Below are 12,253 nucleotides of genomic sequence, written 5' to 3'. Positions count from 1 at the left end.
AGTGCATAAAAATCCACAAGACAAATGTTGCTTTTCTGACTATCTTTAAATAGACAATTCCTTTACAGGAACCCAAGCCAAACAAAACCACTGCATCCTTGTGTCCTAAATGCAATGTTGCCACAGGAGAGCGGCTGCATATTTTTATCTTTTAAAATTATTTTTTGGGGCCAGAGAGATAGCACAGCAATAGGGCATTTGCCTTGCATGTGGCTTGACCCGGGACTGACCTCAGTTCGATCCCCATTATCCCATATGGTCCTCTGAACCAGGAGAGATTTCTGAGTGCATAGCCAGGATTAGCCCCTGAGTGTCACTGGGTGTGGTCCAAAACAAAAACAAAAACAAAATAAAATTACTTTTTGGTCTAAGAAAAAAAAATTTTGTGTGTTTTTCTTTTGGGCCACACCTGAGATCGAACTGTGGTCCATTTTAGGTCAGCTGTGTGCAAGGCAAACGCCCTCCTACTGTGCTATCACTCCGGGTCCCCAAAAATATTTTTTTAAGATTTTCTCTTTTCTTTTATTTTGTGTGTGTGTGTGGGGGGGGGGGCAGCTGGTGACGCTCAAGGGTTACTCCTGGCTATGCACTCAGAAATCACTCCTAGCTCGAGGACCATATGGGACACTGGGGGATTGAACCAAGATCTGTCTTAGGTCAGCAGCATGCAAAAACATCCTACTGCTGAGCCACCGCTCAGGGCCCAAGATTTGCATTTCTGTAAATGTTATTCTTTTATTTTAAAATTATTCCTGGCAATATGGGATGCTGAGAAATGAACCCAGGTCTGCTACATGCAAGACAAATATCCTACCCTCTTTAGTATTGCTCCAGGACCACTGACAAATTTCATATCTTGCATAAAATTTTCCATTAGTTTTTAGTGCCTAAGGAAAATGTTCCTAGAAAGTTATGCAAAATGTTTTATTTTCTGACATTTTCTCACACAATTATTTCTTGATAAAGTAGTTATTTGTGTTTCATACTATGCCTTTTCTTACTTCTATGACTGGGCATTTGGCATCCCCCACCCCTCCTGCTGAACAGCCATTTTTCTGCTGGTAAATGCCTACTTGTCCTTCAAGATGTCTTCAGGACACCTCCCATGCCTCATGTTTGACTTTAATGTCTGCATTAGATGACTCTCCCCTGTTTCTCTGTAGACCATCTGGTTTCTTTTTGCACACATGTACTCATACCATTAAAATACTCTGTGTTAAATGAATTGAGATTAGGACCCCAGTCTTGTATTTATGACATAGCAAAATTTAGGCAATTTGTGATATGTAGCAGGTGCTAAATATGATTGACCTGATCCTGTAAGGATCCACATAAACCTAAACTAGTAGAACCAACACTTCTGTAAGGCTGGGTTTAAAATAACAATAATTAAGTTAAAAAAAGTGCACATCAAGGAGACAGATTGGGGAAAGAAACCTGGGTGTAGAGGGATGCTGGTACTGGTGGTAGTAATTGAAGTTAGAATACTGTATGCTGCAATTTTTTGCCAAAAAATAAGTCAGTTACTAAATTAAAAAAAATAAAGTGGGGGCCAGAGCAGTGGCACAAGCGGTAAGGCATTTGCTTTGCATCCGCTAACCTAGGATGGACTGCAGTTCAATCCCCTAGTGCAGTCGCCGGCAACCTGCGGCTCTCGAGCCACTTGTGGCTCTTTACACTTTTAATTTGGCTCTTCTGTGTGCCAGGCGGCTGCTCCAGGAGTCAGGACTCTGCTCCTAGCCTCTGTCAGTGCACACCCTGTGTGCAGCCCCAGCGCTGGCTTCAAGAGTGTAAGATGATACCCAGTATCAACCCTAAACAAAGGTTCCCCCAATGTCATCCTTTCTTAAACCTCTTCCTTTGATATGTAAATGTCTACTGAATATGTACTTTTGTCTCTCTTGACCTGAAGCCTCCTGATATTGGGAATTAGTTTTCCTAAAGAAAGAGGTGTTCTAGTTTTTTGGGCTCAAGGCAGAGAGTACAAGGTAAATATAAGGTAAAAGGCCATGGACTCCATGATCATCCTTTCCTGGCTAGCTTGGTTTGTTATTTCTTTCCTGCTACCCTGCTTCTTTAGACTAGGTTTGGTGGGATTTTGAAATACAGTGTCTGGAGTGATCTTAAAACACATATTTTGTTTTGCACAAGAGTGGGCATCTTCCATGAAGGGATTCTCAATCCAGAGTTTTCTTTTCCATGGATTCTCATATTCAGAGTACTCATGATTAAAGTTGTGAGCTAATGCCCTTAAATGCTGTTTTTCATATTAATTATGACTTTCTGCATAATATAAATCCCAATCAGAATTTTTTTGCAAGAGTGGAAACATTTCAATATCTCCTTCTCAGACTATCCCAGAATCAGATTCTTTTTTGAACACATCCATCTTATGTCTCACTGTAAACACTACTTGTGAAACTCCCCTGCAGAGAAATATTAAATTCATAGAGAAAATGAACAATGTCTGCCAAATACACAAGCTTAGCTACCATTCCTTGTCCAACTGGGATTGTACAAAGTCAGAGTTCTGCTCTCACAGGAACTGCACTACTTCTTCCCTCTTGCCAACAAGGTGAGAGAGCACCCTTCCCCTGAACAGCCACTTCACTTCCTCATGGAGAAGATGTTAGTAGTGGGCATCCATACTCTCACCCAGGGTGGTGAATAGCCTGGATTTGATCACAATTGTGAATTTCACAAATTATCTTTACTGTATCATCTGTCACAGAGTTTAGTTCAGCAGGGAGTTTTTTTGAATTCAGTCTGTCATACAATGAGTGGATACAATGTACGGGTGTGCAACTTCTGTTTCTTGTGACTACACAAAAACACTGAGCAATGCACAGTTCATCACTTGTCCACACATCAACACATTAGATTATTATTCAGATTGAAATGAGTCAGAAGGAGAGGTGTAGACACAGAATAATCATTTGTGGCATATAAGAATAATAAATGGCAATATGGTAATAATATCTAGATGAAATAGGGATGAGGGACAGGAGGACAAGTTCATGATAGGAAGCTTGCCATAAAAAGTAGTGAGTTCAATTAGAATAGAGAAAGGTACATTATGATATTGATAGTTGGAACATATCACTCTGGACAAGAACTGGATGCTGAAAATGGATAAGTGACATGCATGGTACCCTTTAATTAACAGTATTGCAAACCATGGTGTCATAAAGGAAATTTTGCAAACCTCAGTGTCATAAAGAAAAAGATAGAGAGAAAAAAGCAAAATGCCTGCCCCTGACATAGGCAGAGGAGGGTGAAAGGGAAGGAAACAAGGGACATTGGTGGTGGGGAAAGTGCACTGGTGAAGGGTGGTGTACATTCTATGATTGAAACTCAAGTATGAATAATTTTGTAACAAATATGCTTAAATAAAAAATTATTTTTAAAATGTTTCAGGCACACTATCATAATTCCTTTATGATATATCATATGCCTTTAACAAAGTGCTGTTTTTGTTTTTGTGTGTATTTTAGTTTGGTTTCTTGCAGCACACACTAAAGTGTCAATAGATTTTTTTCCTTACAGTGAAATCACTACTTTTCTCTGGAACACTGTCCTTGCTTTTAAAGATTGTTAAAAGGTTTTTCTCTTTTACCTGTTTCATCTTCATATTATAGGGTTTCAAATTGTCAGCACATTTTGGTTATCAAGAGGAAACAATTTGAAACGTTTTGCTTACTTATTATCAGAAATCAAAGCATTTTTTCTCTAGAAGGGTGTTCACTATCCAGAATTAACAAATGATCAGTGGATTCAAAAACTGTATTTCATGGTGGATGTTACTTCCTTCACATCTAAATCAGCTTAATCATAAACTACAGGGGAAAGGAAACACAATTTTTTGATGTTAGAAGAAGTTATTTCGTTTGAAAAGAAATTATCTGTTTTTGCTCAAGATTTTGACAGAGAAACTTTGATTCACCTTCCAAGCCTGTTGAAACATCACCAAGAAAATAATTCTGATATTGACATTACCTATTTTAAAACAGCACTTTTAAATATGAGGGAAGCTTTCTCAAGAGATTTCAGGATTTCAGAAACAGCAAAGCGATGTTGGCCTTTGTTAAAAAACTTCTGGATGCCACTGTAACGGAATTAAATTTTTCTCCCTGTAATATCGACATTGGCAACTTTGAAATGCAATTTCTGGATTTAAAAGACAAAGAACTGTGGAGCTCGAAATTTGAACGTCTTTGTGCTAATTTAGAAAGATTAGAGAAACACAAATGTGAACTTAGTTCACAGCACAAGTGGTCTGCTTTGAAAGACCTGGAGAAGGAAGATATGTTGATTTTTAACACCTGGAATAGCATTCCTGATTCATATAATCAATTAAAAAAGCTAGCGTTTGCTGGTCTTTTTTTGTTGGGGTCTACATATTTATGTGAACGATCATTTTCAAGCATGAATCTTATCAAGAGTAAACTGAGAAATCGTCTCATTGATGAGAACCTGAATCGTGCCTAAAATTAAAAACAGCAACATACAAACCTGATTTACTCAAACTATCCAAGGAAATGCAAGGCCAATGTTCACATTAGTGTTTGTGACTTTGTCAGTCATTGTCAGGATGTAATTTTCTCAACATTGTAAGGCAAATTTTATGGAATTTAACATTATCGATAAGTAATATTGTTCTAAAGTTTTTGTTTTAATAGTTGTATTATTTGTATCCTCCCGACCTATGTGGATACTTGCATGCAAAATATTCTCAATAAAAACTTATTGAAACTAAAACCAGTGTACCATCCTATGTATTTTTGGTTTTAAAAATGTGGCTCTTGGGGCCAAAGAGATAGCATGGAGGTAAGGCAATTGCCTCTCATGCAGAAGGTCGGTGGTTCGAATCCCAGCATCCCATATGGTGCCTTGAGCCTTCTAGGAGCAATTTCTGAGCACAAAGCCAGGAGTAACCCTGAGCACTGCCAAAAAACAAACAAACAAAAACCAAACAAAAACAAAAACAAAACAAACAAACAAAAAATAAAAACCAAAAAAAATGTGGCTCTCAAAATAAATTTCAATTGTGGTTTTGGCAAAATTTGGCTCAGTTAAAAAAAAAAGGTTGCCGACCACTGCCCTAGTGTCCCATATGGTTCCCCCCACCTCAAGCCAGGAGCAATTTCTGAGTGCATAGCCAGGAGTAACCCCTGAGCGTCAACAGGTGTGCCCCCCTAAAAAAAACAAAAAACTTGTGGGGGCAGTCAATAATTTACCCAGTTTATAGAAAAGAGAATTGGTACTGCAGCACTAAATTATTTTTCCATGATTTAGCAAGTCAGGAGAACAAATAAGAGGGGAAAAGAATAAATTTCTAGCTTTTTATGCCAATTTCAGGTCTTTCTACCACACAAGAGGCTCTCTGATATAACTTTGAGTCATCTTTGAACACTACTCGTACATGTTGTGAATGAATATTGTGATAGGAATTACTAAACATGGTTCTTGATCGTGTTAGCTGTTATGGTTGTTGGGACCTGCGTTCTGAACAAGGAGGGATGCCATTTTGTAAAGGCCACATGTCTTGATTCTTAGGTTCTGAGCAGGGAGAGATGTCATTTGGTGAAAACCATATGGTAAAAACCACATGCTAGGTCTTCACAAGCCTATTTCCATAAGCAACGCCCCAAGCTACCTGGCCATATCAGGTAGCCTATCAGGGAAGGACAAGTGAGCAGTAAGAAGATACCTCAGACAATAGTCAATCATTTTGAGTATCATCAGAAAGTTGGAATCTCCCTATATCTTTTCCTTATATAATTCTTCTTTATGACATTGGGTGGGGCTCATCTTCTGGGGATGAGCTGGCTGACCAATGTGGGGTTCTTGTTGGCCGATGAACTTATTCCAGTTGTGTGGTCTCATGCTTCTACTCTGGACAGAGCAATGGTGTTGATGTAGGAAGTTTATTCACCTCACCACCACCAAAGTACTTAAGATTCTGACATCAGTGTCCATGTCACATCTATTCTGCTTCCCTGTCACACATTCCCCCCAAACTTTCCAGCTTAACTTCCTCTCTCAATTTGCTTGATAGTCTCAGTTTTGCAACAAGAGGCCAACGTATCATTATATACTTTATTTTCTTAATTTGCTACTCACAAATGAGTGAAATTAGCTGATATTTGTCCTTTCTTTGCCATCTTTTACTTAATGTCATGCCTTCCAGAACCATCCAAGTTATGCAGTCTGCAAAATTTCTTTATCGTGGGGAGGGGATGAATTTTGGGCCATAATGTGCTCGGGTTTGCATTTTTTAGTGAATAAATTATTCTTTTTTCTTTTTTTTTTTTAACTTTTATTTGAAGACAAAGATGCAAAGAAAGGACAAGGTAAAGTTACAGTGGGAAGACAATCACCCATAAATAGAATTTCCAAAAATCCCCTTCTGATACTTTGATTTTGAATTTTCAACCAAAAAAATTAAGAAAAATAAAACAAAACATATGCACATTTACTTTGTCCCTCAAGTTCCCAGATTGTAGTACGCTACAATATTTCTTAGTAGTTCCCAAAGCAATCTAAAACTACAAAAATCTATGTAACTCCTTCGACATTAAAGGCTATAGCATTATTGATACAGTTGATTATAATACATCATTTTATCAAGGATGAGTTAAAGGAGCACAGCAAAGACGGTGTTAGTGTGACATGTTTGCATAGGCCCAGCAAAATATAGGGGACATAGGAAGAAAAAGCCTTGGCCGACATAAGGAGCCCTTACACCTGAAGTTTTCCGGCACAAGACTAACAACTCTAGGCTCCAGGCATACCAGGCTGTCCAACCCAAGTCATTGTCTGTAGTGCCAATACACTTTTATTTTTTACACAGTCTCTGTTGTTGGTGTCAGGTTTCTGCAGCCACAGATCCTGGAATATGTCCATATCCCACAGCAAAGTCAGGATGATGCGGAGCACCTCCCAATTTCTCTCATAATTAGAGAGTGATGCAGAATGCTCAGTCCTGAAAGCAGGTCGTTGTTGTTAAGTCCTCTGGGTGTTAAAAGGAAGTCTCTGTTGAATAAATCTATGCCAGAGCAGTGGTAGGGTCTTTCCAGGTAGAGTATTGCTTTCACATGATGTAGTACACAACCATGGCATCTCTGGTTCAGGGGTAAATGGACAATGCCCATTCTTCTGAGGTCTGAGCCAGGTCTTTATGACAATGTTCAGAGTGTAAGGTCTCACTGCATTACAAGATTTGTGTGTTCCATCTCTATTAGATAAGAAAGTGTTTATATATAATTTCCCTTTTAATGGGCCATGCAAAGGAAGAACTATGCCACATGGCGGGGTATGTGTCTATGGGGATGCTAAAACAAGTCCAACAATCCCATTGCTTTAGTTCTAACATAAACTTTAAATAGAGGGACACTTCTACAGACTTTCTTATTTAACAAACAACAAACAGAAGGACAGAGAAAACAAATATATAGAGGGAAAGTTTAAAGTAGTTGGGTGGGTATTAAATTCAGTGAAAGATTTCTGGTCTGTAATTGATCTGTATGGTATTGAAGGCAAAATTGGTAAATGGGGGGAAATAATGGTTAGTACTGAGGCAGTAAAAGATTATAAATGAGCTTTGTAGGGTAGTATCAAGGTCACAATACAAGATGGATATTATGCATATATAAACTATATGCATTCCCATTAGTGTAGGGAGAGGTAGGGGGAAAGCCTGAGGACTCCTATAGAGTCCACCTGGACAGGTGCCCAGGGAAGACCTGGAGTCCAGGGGAGAAAGAGGGGAACTGCTGGGGGCCTGCCAAGCCTCTCAGCACTCCCCAGGCTAGGGAGAAGGCCTCTGGCACGAGGCCTCCCCAAACCTCATACCTGGTGAGAGCTGGCTTCCAGAATCAAAGAGAAAACTGGAAGCCAGATATCTGCCCGCCCTCCTCCCCATGCACCTCCCTTCTGGAGTATGAAGGGTGGGGGGAAGCCTGAGGACCCCTAAGAGTCCACCTGAACTTACTTCTGGCTGAGTCGACACCCAGGGAATGCCTGGAGTCCATGGGAAAAAGAGGAGGATGGCTGGGAGCCTGCCAAGACTTTCAGCACTCCCCAGGCTAGGGAGAAGGCCTTGGCATGGGGTCTCCCTGAACCTCATACCTGGCAAGAGCTGGCCTCCAGAATCAAGGGGAAACTGGAAGCCAGATATCTGCCTGCCCTCCTGCCCTTGCACCTTCCCCCTGGAGTACGGTGGGTGGGGAGAAGCCTGAGGACCTCTAAGAGTCCATCTGAACCCACTTCTGGCCATCTGAGCCAGCACCCAGGGAAGGCTTGGAGTCCAGGGGAGAAAGAGGGAGATGGCTGCCATGCCCAGCACTCCCCAGGCTAGGGAGAAGGCCTCCAGCATGGGGCCTTCCTGAACCCTATACCTGGCAAGAGCTGTATAAGCTGAGTTTTCAGACCTGTTATTTCAGTGTGAAAAATTTTAATTTCAGTCGTCAAATCCTCTTGATGCTTATTTGTGCTGCGGTCAAGTTTATCGAACTCCTGAACATCTTCCATAATTCTACTCTAAACCTCTTATTTGAGAGGATACCTAGCTGTTTCCTACTTTTTGGATGATCATAGCAGCCATCTTGATTCTTTAAACATGGGGTTGTACTGCAAAATTTCTCCATTGTTAAGGCTGTAGATTACTTTTTACAATGTGCAGAAATGGAGTTCAGGGGCCGCGTATTTTGGGTGTGGGTCCTGGAGAGATTATGATCATTGGTGTCTCTGGGCTGGCTCTGCAGAAAGAAGGCTTCTTTTCTTTTCTTTTTTTTTGGGGGGGGGAGGGCACATTTGACTGTACTCTGTGTTTTCTCCTGGCTCAGGGATCACTCCTGGCAATGCTCTGGGAACCATATAGGATGGTGGGATTCAAACCCAGGCTGGCTAAGGTGGGTAAAGAAAATGCTCTACCTACTATTCTATCATTCCAGTGTCTATATCAAAAATTCTTACACATTCGTTTGTCATTTGGCATTCAGGTTGCATACTAAACCTTGCAATGAAAATAATATGGATATATTAAAACAATTTTTTGTATGTATGTTCTTGGTATAGATAACAAAAAGTAGAATTTCTGGTACATATAAAGCTTTACTCTTACTTTTTTTTTTTTTGAGTAATCTCCTTACTGTTTTCATAGAGGCTAAACCAGATGCTATTCCCACAACTATGAAAATATGAAAGGGAGTTAGTTCCATACTTTTTTTCTACTAAATGGAGTTAAGGACCTTGTTTTCCTAGTTTCTAAAATGAGAGTCTCTTAGATTTCTTTTCCTTTGGTGCAGAGGAAGCAACTCAGGGCCTCAGACATAAAAGAGAAGTGTTCTATGATGAGCTATATTCTTGGTCAAGATTTTTAAGATTATTTTCAATTTCTAGGAGTAATTCTTGAGCACCACTGGGTGTGGCCTAAAAGAACATTTCTAAAATCATAGTTCAAGCAGTTATATTTACTTATCTTCAAGTTCATTTATTTGAAAATGTTAAGACTAAATTAGACTACAGAGGCATAAAATAATTTTTTTTCAGGAATTCCCTGAAAACTGGTGATAGAAAATAATCTTCTATTACTTTTATCTTGCTGCTGTGATACCTCACCACAAATATGGTTGTTTTAAGAAATACCTACAATAGAGGGTAAGAGCAATAACTCAATGATTAGGGCATTTGCCATGCATGTGGCTGACCTGAGATCAATTCCTGGCCACTAATAGGTTCCCCCAAGCCTAGCCAGATGTGTAATCCTTGAATGCAGAGTCAATTGTAAACTAAGTGTAGTCAAAAGATATTAAAATATATCTAAAATATAACCACAGAGTTCCATAGAATGGAAGTTTGGGAGGTGCGACAAGCTTTTTGTTTGATAAAGTTAGAATGAAACAGTCCTGGTCTAACCTCTTATCTGTCGATCCTAGGAAAGAACTGATGTCAAGCACCAAGCAAACTGTTGGCAGAATTTTCTAATTTCATTGCCCATATCTCAATGATGATAGATTTGAGCTTTCTCTTATTTGATTACTATCTATCATCCTCCCTGGGATGCTTGCTCAAGGAGGGCAGGAATCTATTTTATGCAGAGTGCCCATTGTATCCAAAATGATCTGGATAGCACCTAGTCATAGTAAAAGGACAGGAAGAACAGCATTAAAAAAATTAGTGTGTACATTACTTAATACGAACTTTTCTTTATTTAGAGTTATGCTTTGGGCTCTTATAGTTGTTAAAATATTTGTTGTTAAGTATAGTTGTTAAAATACCTTATCGTTGTTAAAATAAGATAATTTATTTGCAAAATTCTGGATATTTATCAATTCTTCATTATTTGCATCATGTACTTAGTTTTCCTTTATGAAAGGTCTTAATTTGATTTCTTATAAAATTTATCTTGAGGTAACACTACATATTTGACCTATGAAGGAATAACATACCCCAGGGAAGCTAAATATTTTTAAAGACAATAAATATAAATAGTGTGCCTTGGTGTATTTTAGAAAAATATGTAATGTTAATAATCTTATTTAACCTATTTTTGGAAATATTTATTTATTTATTTATTTTTTTGGTTTTTGGTTTTTGGGTCACACCCGGCAGTGCTCAGGGGTTACTCCTGGCTGTCTGCTCAGAAATAGCTCCTGGCAGGCATGGGGGACCATATGGGACACCGGGATTGGAACCAACCACCTTTGGTCCTGGATCGGCTGCTTGCAAGGCAAACGCCGCTGTGCTATCTCTCCGGGCCTGGAAATATTTATTTTATCTTATTTTTATTTTAATTTTTTAGGGTTTTTGGGTCACACTTTGTGGAGCTCAGGGGTTACTCCTGGCTCTGCACTCAGAAATTGCTCCTGGCAGGCTCGGGGACCATATAGGATGCTGGGATTCAAACCTGGATCAGTTTCAAGTCTGCTGCATGCAAGGCAATTGTTTTACCACTACACTATCTCTTTGGCTTTGGAATATTTATTTTATTATCAGTGAAATTATATGTCTGTGTATCTAATAATGGAGTCTCATAGTAAATGTTTTAAATTATACTAACAAACAATATTTTGTCTAAATATACTGTAAACTATGAGACTCAATAAAAATTAAAAATGGATAATTTTACCTTTAAAAGTATATTTACAATCAATTTTGTTCCTTCATTTTATTATGACTATTTTAATCATGAAAAATAACCTGAAAATGAAATAGCTTACCATAACTGAACTGAAAATTGAAGTTGTTAAACTTAAACAGTTAAAGACATTTCTTGGAAAATGGAAATGATATATGACATCATATTTTTTATAAAAACCCCAAAATAATTGCATAAATTAAATGAGTTCACCAAATCTCAAATGAAAACATTTCAGAGAAAAGAATGCATACTATGTAACTTTGCACTTACCTTCCTCAGGCTATTAGAACATGATTATGATGGTTTCCTGGTAATCTGCTATATTTGAGTAATTGTTTCCATTATTGTAAAAATGAAGGAAGCTAGAAAAAATATTTGAGCATAACTAATACCAGTGAAATAAATATTTTTTATCTGCTTTCCTTTATTGAACCCCTACATTGACTCAGGAACTTATCAAGATATTTAAATATATCTTCACAAAAATTTCAAGTATTATTATTCCTGTTTTATAGATATAGAAGCTGATTCTTGTCTCAGGTTACCAATTGAGTAAAGATAGCCTGAATTTTTATCAGATCTGAGTTTTCATTAAAAACGTTGCAGCTTTCAAATTCAGATTCCAAAAATGTTATTATGATCAACCTGATTTATTTTATTTGATTATTTTGGCCATATCCAGATAGCTGAGTGCTTACTCCTGGCTCTGTGTTAACTTTGGTGGGTTTGAAGGACTCAATGAAGTGCCAAGGATTAAACCCTGGTAAGCAGTATGCTAGGCAAACACCCTCCCTGCTATATCTCTCTGGCCCTGACCAACCTGATTTTAAATACTAAGCAAAAGATAACACATATATTAAAATAAAGTAACTATTTTTAAGTGTTTGATTAATAATAATATCTTTGTGAAAAAATTTTAATCCATACATCTCTCAAATCTATTAGGTCACTATGGATAATATTGCTGATTTCAAATCCCTTTATTTGGGATAATTACCTATTAAACTAATTACAGTGGTGACATCCGTTTTGAATAGATAGGAGAATGAGCACATTTAATCAATGAAGAACATTCATTCATTTAAATTATCGTCCTTGCTGATTATGGGA

At 38.2% G+C, this 12,253-nt stretch overlaps 1 pseudogene; it reads right to left on the bottom strand.

Annotated features, from left to right (window-relative positions):
- The window catches only part of LOC126020111 (protein disulfide-isomerase TMX3-like), a 2,214-nt pseudogene extending 1,100 nt beyond the window's left edge, over positions 1 to 1,114 (bottom strand).
- Between the last annotated feature and the right edge of the window lie 11,139 nt (positions 1,115 to 12,253).

Source organism: Suncus etruscus, chromosome 10, assembly GCF_024139225.1.
Source record: "Suncus etruscus isolate mSunEtr1 chromosome 10, mSunEtr1.pri.cur, whole genome shotgun sequence".
Taxonomy (NCBI): Eukaryota; Metazoa; Chordata; class Mammalia; order Eulipotyphla; family Soricidae; genus Suncus; species Suncus etruscus.
The sequence above is the reverse complement of the archived record's forward strand: the minus strand, read 5'-3'. Positions and strand labels throughout refer to the sequence as shown.